Source organism: Musa acuminata, chromosome BXJ1-7, assembly GCF_036884655.1.
Source record: "Musa acuminata AAA Group cultivar baxijiao chromosome BXJ1-7, Cavendish_Baxijiao_AAA, whole genome shotgun sequence".
Classification (NCBI taxonomy): Eukaryota; Viridiplantae; Streptophyta; class Magnoliopsida; order Zingiberales; family Musaceae; genus Musa; species Musa acuminata.
Window position 1 is genome coordinate 32,483,846 of NC_088333.1, and position 10,043 is coordinate 32,493,888.

Genomic DNA, 10,043 nt, shown 5'->3' on the forward strand with positions numbered 1-10,043 from the left:
TGCTACCTGGCTGCGACTACCGCTGCAGGTGGTTACAGGCACGCATATCGAGGGTAGCAACTATTGCTACCCTTCCTTGTTTTTGCGTCAATGATTTTGACGTCAAAATTCTTCCTAAACACAACACACGCAGTTCAAAACCAATCATTCGCACAAACAACCTAGCTCTGATACCACTGTTGGGAAATCTTGGGGGCAACGTCATATGCGTAATGGAAGAACAAGAAAACAAAATCCCCGATTCCCAAAGAGATGTTCATCGTTGTGCGAAGATTGGTGCACAAAATCCATGAAACTTAAAAACTGCGTATAGAGTAAATTGTGTTACCTAGGGAGATCGTATATCCCTATTTCCTAACAGATCTTTAGGAGAGGGTGAAGGAGGTCAAGCGTCCTCATCTCTAGTGGTGATCCACACAGTAGGGATGCGACGACGCTCCTCAAAACTCCAGGCCTGCTTTGAGGTGGAGAGGGGAAGGAGAATAGGAGAGGCAAGCAAAGGCTTTAGCCTATGAGGCTCTGAATCCATTCTATTTATAAAGGTCCCTTGTCAAACCCTAATGGATCCTCCCCTAGTGGGTATTGGATCTGCATCCAATAACCCAAGCCTTTTAGATTAGTGGATCTCTATCCAATAATCTCTCATGGGCTCTTATTGGATCTCGTCCATGGGATCCAATAATTCAAGGGCTTATTGGATATCCAATAAGACAAGGGATTCGTCGGATATCTTATATCCGAACCTCTACTCATCGCAATGCCTACCATATGTGTGTGACCCTCTCTAGGCCCACTATCAAGCTGGCCATGAGTCATACCTGTCAGAACTCCTTCTAACTCAGTGAATTATTATCTCTGTAATAATTCACTCGACTCATTGATTACGGACGTACTATGCCACTACGTCGTAGTCCCCAAACAATACAGGGGAAAACAATCCATTGGACATATCTGTCCTCAGTTACCGTGTAGCTATAGCCTCTCATCCATATAATATCCCAGAGACCGTATATCGAGCATGGTGCTGTCAGACCCATACGGTTTCTACTCGAGTCTCGCTCTAATCGGATTCTCCCGGAGAACTCTTTCCCTCTCAACCCGAATGACCCTGGCCATGGATTTGTCTGAGTAAGAACACATGGGATATTCCTCTCATGACGTTGAGAGTGGATGATCCTCTATTGACACTCAATAGCCCTCGTAAAGTCGACTACCACTCCCAATGACCAGTTGTACTAGATTTGTGACATCCAAACCTTTATACCCCCACTTACTCCTTTCTTAAACCACACTAACACTTAGAGCTTGAGAGGAGTTCTCACAATATTACAATAGTGTTTTTCTACTTTTTTGCTCTCAATTCTTTTGTATGTTAACCAAGGATAGGAGGGGTATTTATAGACTTCAAGTGGATTCAAACTTAGAGTCTAAAAGTATCTCATCCTCGGTTTTTAGGTACTAGTGGTACAATCGCTTGTGTTGGGCCGCCTACAACACTAACACTAGGTGGTACCATCACCCAGTCTGGTGGTACCACTGCTTAGGAGATTGTCTAGGCGGCACCACCGCCCAGACTAATGGTGTTGAATCTTGGATTTTTATGATGAAACTAATTAATAGTGTTAATGATTTGATCTATGTTTTGAGTGACGCAAGAAGCTTCGATCAAGGAAAGACAATTAAAAGCAGGAAGAATCATGTTGGATCGGAGTAGAACTGTTGAATCTCGGATTTTGATGATAAAATCAATTGATGGGTTAATTGACCTAATCCATATTATTGAGTTAAGTGTGCAGGATTAACTACGATAACCAGAAAACATAAAGCAAGAATACCGGAGTCAAGTTCGATGGACGTTTAAGAGTCTGAAGAATCATCGGAGATGTTGTCGGAACCAACTGAGAAGAAATCAGGAACTTGTCGGAATCTTAGGAAGTTCGCTGAAGCAATCGTCGGAGGTTCGCGGAGATCACCGAGAAGGCTCGGCTACTCGTTGAAGTTGTCACAAGATCGGGAGCCTGCTGGGAGTCCGTCGGAAGAAATCCTAGGGCATATCGGAAGTTTGCCGGAAGTTCGTCGGAAAGCTCGCCGGAACAAGACTCGACGTTCGTGGTTGAAAACTTGCTTGGGATTGTTTTAGTTATATAGTTCACATATAATTAGGATTAGGATTAAAAGATAATCCTATATCCTAGTTAGGGGCCATTGGGCCCAAAATTAGACTTGGTTTGGGCTAAATTTAAAGCCCAACCAGTGAATCGAAGGGTTTGGCGGTGGCACCGCCCAGCACCCGAGAGCCAGACGGTGGCACCGCCAGTACACTGTCAGTGTCAGACACTGACAGGCGGTGGCACTACCAGCATCGGGAACCAAAGAGAATTCAAATTTTGGAGCCCAAATTTGAATCCTCTTGAGGCCTATAAATACCCCTCAATTCTCAGCTGAGATTACAACTTTTTAGAAGAAAAGATTGAGAAAAAGGTCATAGAAAAGTCTTAGCAAGTATTGTTTTCAATTTGCTAGAGTGTTCACCTTCTTTCTTACTGAAAATTTGTAAGAGTATGAACTGCTTGTAAAAGGTTGTAATAGGGGTATTTGTTCATCCCCTTCAAGAGATTTGCTAGTGGAAGGTGGGAGCCTCATCGAAGAGGGCCTCGCAAGTGGATGTAGGTCATTTGACCGAACCACTTTAAAATCAGCGTGATCTCTGGTTTGCATTTTCTTATTGCTATTTACATTACTGCAAACCTTCTTACGTGCTTTATTTCCTCATTACCTTTGCTGCACACCTTTACGAACACACATTCAAGTTAAGCTTTTCAAGTTCGATTTTTATCGTACGAAAGATTTATCGAAACCAACGTTTTAATCCGCTGCACTAATTCACCCCCCTCCCTCTTAGTGCCACTCCGATCCTAACAGTTGGTATCAGAGCTAGGCTCACTCTCATATTTGGTTTGATACCCAAGAGAGATGGCTTACTCCGACATACATGAGGGTCATTCTATCACACGTCCACCCATGTTTAATGGGTCGGATTATACTTATTGGAAGACTCGTATGAGGATCTTCCTCATTTCCATGGATTTCGAGGTTTAGACTATTGTCGAAAACGGATTTTAAAAATCTTCTCTTTCGATGAGCGAATGGAATGAATCAGAGAAGAAGGGTTTTGCTTTAAACGCAAAGGCTATGAATGCCTTGTTTTGTGCACTAGACAAAAATATATTTAATCGTGTTTCAATTTGTGATTCGGCTTTTGATATTTGGAGAACTCTTGAGGTCACTCATGAAGACACTAGCTAAGTGAAAGTGTCCAAAATCAACATCCTTGTGCACTCTTACGGACTCTTCCGAATGAAACCAAGTGAGTCCATCGGAGACATGTACACCCGGTTCACGGATGTCATCAATGGACTCAAAGCTCTTGGTAAAGATTTTACTAACTTTGAACTAGTAACTAAAATCTTAAGATTCCTCCCTAAAAGTTGGGATCCAAAAGTTACGGCCATTCAAGAGGCCAAAGACCTTAAAACATTCCCTCTCGAAGAACTTATTGGGTCTCTAATGACCTACGAAATGACATGTCAAGCTCATGACGAGCTCGAGAACCCCCTTCCAAAGAGCAGGAAGGATATGACACTCACATCACAAGAAGATCACTTGAAAGGAACATCAAGTGATGAGGACAGTGATAATGACATTGCACTTTTGACTTAAAAATTTAAAATTTTTTTAAGAAAGAACAAATTTAAAAATAATACAAAAAATAAATTTGAACACAAGAAGGACCAAGTGATTTGCTATGAGTGCAAAAAATTGGGACACTACAAGAACGATTGTCCCCAAGCCAAAAAGAGAACATCAAAGAAGAAGGTGCTCAAGGCAACGTGGGATGATTCAAGTGCGTCCGAAAAAGAGGAGTCCAACACCGAGCAAGTTGCTCATTACGCCCTAATGGCCATCTGAGAAGAGGTAACGGATTTAATTGATGCAGATTTACCATATCATGAATTATTAAATGTCTTCCATGAGTTATTTGATGAATGTAAGACAATTAGTAGAAAATATAAATTGCTAAAAAAGGAGCATGATAGTCTCAATTGTAATGTCGATAAATTAAAGACTGAATATCATGATAGTTTAGCTCCATGTATAAAATGCCATGATCTAGAAACTCTCCAAAAGGAGAACTTGCTACTTAAGGACACCTTAAAGAAATTTGAGGTTGGTAGTAAGTCTTTGAACATGATCCTTACAAATAAGGGTCATGTTCCTAAAAGAAGTGGAATCAGATTTGTGAGAAGTCCTCACCAAAATCCAACCACCTTCATTAAAGGCCATGTCTTACATGTTCGGCACCAAAGCAATTGCAACTTTTATTGCAAATATAGACATAAAACTTATAAATGTTCATTCAAGAAAATTAGTCTGAACAAACTAATTTGGGTTCCTAAAGGAACTATGATCAATTATATGCAATATGATAAACAAGTCATATCAGTTTTTAAGGCACCCAAAAGAAAATGGGTACCTAAAAATAATCCCTTCTTGTAGAAACATACACCATCACAAGCTAGGAGCAAGAGATGATATCTCAATAATGGATGCTCAAGACATATGACTAGAGATCCATCTCATTTCTCTATGCTCACTAGCAAAGAAGAAGGGTACGTCACCTTCGGAGACAACAACCAAGGCAAAATCATTGGCAAGGGAACCATAGGTAACAAATTAAAATTTTCTATTGATGATGTCTTACTAGTTGATGGATTAAAACATAATCTCTTGAGTGTTAGTCAATTATGCGATAAAGGTTATATCATTAGATTTGAATCAAATGTGTGTATTATTGAAAAACCAAACCGTAACATAACTATGATTGTATTAAAATAAAATAATGTCTACACCATCAACCTTGATGAACTAAGTAATGAAATGTGCTTCTCCGCTTTAAATGATGATGCTTGGCTTTGGCATAGGAGACTAGGCCATGCAAGCATGAAACTAATATCTAAGATCTCATCTAGAGAATTAGTACGAGGAATTCCAAATATGAAGTTTATTAAGGACAAAGTATGCAATGCATGTCAATTAGGTAAACAAATAAAAACTAATTTTAAACCAAAAATTCAAATTAGCACCACTAGACCATTACAATTGATTCATTTGGACTTATTTGGACCAATTGACACGACAAGTCTAGGAGGAAGCATATATGCGTTTGTAATTGTGGATGACTATACTAGATACACTTGTACCTATTTCTTAGCTCACAAAAGTGATTGTTTCAAGTGTTTCTCTAAATTTTGTAAACTCACTCAAAACGAAAAAGGCTTCATGATTTCATCAATTCAGAGTGATCACGATGGCGAATTTTAAAACCGTGACTTTCAAAATTTTTGTGAAGTTAATGGATACAATCACAACTTCTCCACTCTGAAGAATCCTCAACAAAATGGAGTAGTTGAAAGAAAAAATAGAAACCTACAAGAAATGGCAAGAACGATATTAAATAAACATAGTCTACCCAAGTATTTTTGGGCCGAAGACGTGAATACGGCTTGCTACATCATGAATAGGGTCCTAATAAGAGCGTCCCTATTAAAAACTCCCTATGAATTATGGAATAACAAAAAATCAAATATTTTCTATTTTAAAGTTTTCGGTTGTAAATGCTTTATTTTGAATGAAAGGGATGCCTTAGGAAAATTTGATGCTAAATCCGATGAAGACATCTTTCTTGGTTACTCTTCCGTTTCTAAGGCTTTTCAGGTTTTTAACAAAAGAACCTTAGTAATAGAAGAATCTATTCATGTAGTTTTTAATGAAATTTCTGATTTAAAGAAAAATGATTTTGATGATGATCTTGGTTTTGATAATTTGAATTTAAATGAACCCCCTCCTCAAAATAGCAACTTGGATGCTCCTTCTTCCGAAATTTTCTTACCCAATGAATGGAAGTATATAGATGCTCATCCAAAGGAGCTAATTATAGGAGATACATCAAAAGGGGTTCAAACTCGTTCCTCTTTCTAGAATTTTTGTGCTAACGCTGCATTCCTTTCTCAAATCGAACCTAAATGCATTGACGAAGCCTTAAAAGATGATTTTTGGGTTATTGCAATGCAAGAGGAATTGAATCAATTTGAGAGGAATAAGGTATGGAAGCTTATTCCTAGACCTAGTGACCATTTAGTCATTAGTACTAAATGGGTCTTTAGAAACAAGCAAGACGAAGATGGTATCATGGTTAGAAACAAGGCTAGATTAGTGGCCAAAGGTTTCAACCAAGAAGAAGGTATCGATTACGAAGAAACCTTCGCTCCCGTGGCTTGATTAGAAGCCATAAGGATGCTCCTTGCCTATGCTAGTAGTAATAACTTTAAACTATTTCAAATGGACGTCAAATGTGCCTTCTTGAATGGTTTTATTTCGGAAGAAGTATATGTTGAACAACCTCCCGAATTTGAAAATTCTCTTCTACCTAATCATGTATTCAAATTGACTAAGGCTCTCTATGGTTTAAAACAAGCTCCTAGAGCTTGGTACGAAAGGCTTAGTTCCTTTCTTATTTCAAATAATTTTACCAAAGGCAAGGTTGATACTACATTGTTTATCAAATACTTTGAAGATAATTTTCTTATTGTGCAAATTTATGTTGACGATATTATTTTTTGCTCTTTAGATGAATCACTATGTGAATCATTTGCCAAATGTATGAGTCATGAATTTGAAATGAGATTAATGGGTGAATTAACTTTCTTTTTAGGATTACAACTCAAAAACTTAGTGATGGTATATTTCTTAACCAATCTAAATATACATTAGAATTGTTAAAATGATTTAACATGGATAATTCAAAAGCAACAAACACCCCGATGAGTACTTCGACTAAGTTAGATTTGGATGAAAATAGTAAAAATTTCGATCAAAAAACATATAGGGGAATGATAGGTAGTCTACTCTACCTCACCGTGACTAGACCGAATATTATGTTTAGTATAGGACTTTGTGCTAGATTTCAATCCAATCTTAAATTATCTCATCTTAAGAGCTTTAAAAGAATATTTAGATATCTTAATGGAACTCCAAATTTAGGATTATGATATCCAAAATCTAATAAATTTGATTTAATAGCTTATGCAGATGCCGATTTTGGCGGATGCATGATAGATAGAAAAAATACATCCAGAACATGCCAATTTTTAGGACATGCACTTGTCTCTTGGACTTCCAAGAAGCAAAATTTAGTTGCACTATCTACAGCAGAAGCCAAATACATTGCTGCAAGTGCATGCTGTGCACAAGTTGTTTGGATGAAAAATACATTAGAAGACTATGGAATTTACTTAAAAAATATTCCCATAAAATGTGATAATACAAGTGCCATATGTCTTACTAAAAATCCAATTCAGCACTCTAGAACTAAGCACATCGACGTTAGGCATCATTTCATACGTGATCATGTCCTTAACAATAATGTCGTTTTAGAATTTATTGACACAAAGCATCAATTAGCAGACATTTTTACAAAAACCTTAAATTAAGACCAATTTGAATTCATTAGAAGGGAACTAGACATGTTAAATTATTCCTGAAAATAAGTTTGTTTGAATATGACAAATATCTCATCCTTTTCGTTCCTTTGTGAATTTGACTTCAACCTTCTCCTTTTGCTTTTGAACGAAAATTGAACCCTCCTTTGAGATGTATTTTTAAATTCTGGATAAATGCTGATTTTTTTTTCTGAATGAATGTTGATTTTTTTTTTTCGAGACGAATGCTGATTTTTTTTGAATTCTGGATAAATATGTTTAGCAAATTTGAATGATGAATTTTATATGATTAATCTTAATGCTAAATTCTTTTTCTAATGATTTTATGATCACAAATTGTGTGCTTCACGTCTCATCTCCTTTTTATTGATGACAAAGGGGGAGAAAAGTGATGACTTGTACCATTTTGATAGCATGACTTATATGAATTGCAAAAGCTTGTGTGATATGAATGTCTTATATGCCTTGCAAAATCTTTGAGAATATCGTAAGATTGGTTGATCATATTGAAATCATGCCTTACATCTATATCATGAAATTCATGTTGAAAATCTTTATCTCCTGTTGGAGTAAAAATTGTCCCTTATCATTCGACTTGAAAATGATTTTCATCGAAGTTTCGTATTTACTTATGCTTAATGAGAATAACGATAAGTTCAATGGTTAGAACTTATCGGTTTATGCTTAAATTCAATGGGATGAAATTCAAGTGTTTTTATCTTCTCATAATATGACATATAGATAGGGGGAGTTACGTTTAACTCCGTCATCAATTGATTGTCATCATTAAAAAGGGGGAGATTGTTGAATCTCGAATTTTGATGATAAAATCAATTGATGGGTTAATTGATCTAATCCATATTATTGAGTTAAGTATGCAGGATTAACTACGATAACCAGAAAACATAAAGTAAGAATACCGGAGTTAAGTTCGATGGACGTTTAAGAGTCCGAAGAATCGTCGGAGATGCTACCGGAACCAACCGAGAAGAAATCAGGAACTTGTCGGAATCTTCGGAAGTTCGCTGAAGAGATCGTCGGAGGTTCGCGGAGATCACTGAGAAGGCTCGGCTACTCGTTGAAGTCGTCACAAGATCGGGAGCCTGCTAGGAGTCCGTCGGAAGAAATCCGAGGGCATATCGGAAGTTCGCCAGAAGTTCGTCGGAAAGCTCGCCGGAACAAGACTCGACGTTCGCGGTTGAAAACTTGCTTGGGATGTTTTTAGTTATGTAGTTCACATGTAATTAGGATTAAGATTAAAAGATAATCCTATATCCTAGTTAGGGGCCAACTGGGCCCAAAATTATACTTGGTTTGGGCTAAATTTAAAGCCCAACCAGTGTACCGAAGGGTCTGGCGGTGGCACTGCCTAGCACCCGAGAGCCAGGCGGTGGCACCGCCAGCATCAGGAACCAAAGAGAATTTAAATTTTGGAGCCCAAATTTGAATCCTCTCGAGGCCTATAAATACCCCTCAATTCTTAGGTGAGATTACAACTTTTTAAGAAGAAAAGATTGAGAAAAAGGTCTTAGAAAAGTCTTAACAAGTCTTGTTTTCAATTTGCTAGAGTGTTCACCTCCTTCTTTCTTGCTGAAAATTTGTAAGAGTGTGAACTGCTTGTAAAAGGTTGTAAGAGGGGTATTTGTCCTTCCCCTTCAAGAGATTTGCTAGTGAAAGGTGGGAGCCTCATCGAAGAGAGCCTCATAAGTGGATGTAGGTCATTTGACCGAACCACTTTAAAATCGGCGTGATTTCTGGTATGCATTTTCTTATTGCTATTTACATTACTACAAACCTTCTTACGTGCTTTATTTCCTCATTACCTTTGTTGCACACCTTTACGAACACACGTTCAAGTTAAGCTTTTCAAGTTCAGTTTTTATCGTACGAAAGATTTATCGAAACCAACGTTTTAATCCACTGCACTAATTCACCACAAAGATTGCAAATAGATGGGTTAAGGTAATAATATGCAGCTAAAATTTTCTGCAGCACAGATTTTCAAGTGCAGTAATTGGACATAAAAGATCTGTAATTTATATTGAAAATTTTCTAGATGAAACCAAAGGGAAATCCACTGTTAGGAAGTGTCAAAGCTATCCTAAAAATTTCATAGAGATTTGGATAGAAAAAATATTATATCAAGATCAAACAAACAGTACTATGCGGCTGAAATTTTATAATACAGATTTTCAAGTATAGCAGATTAGATGTAAAAATCAATGGTTTATATTGAGAATTTTTTGAAAAAACTAAAGGGAAATCTGTTGTTAGGAAGTGTCAAAGATGTCATAAAAATTTCATAGAAATTTGGATAGAAAAAATACAATAGCAAGATCAAACAGATGGTGCTATGCGGTTGGAATTCTACAATGTATCATTCGTCGTAGAGATGAAAACTTTATGACAAAAAGTTTATGCAGCAATATAGGAACATTTTTTTTTTTGGATTTTCGAATAAGGATAACTAAATTGCAGCAGTAG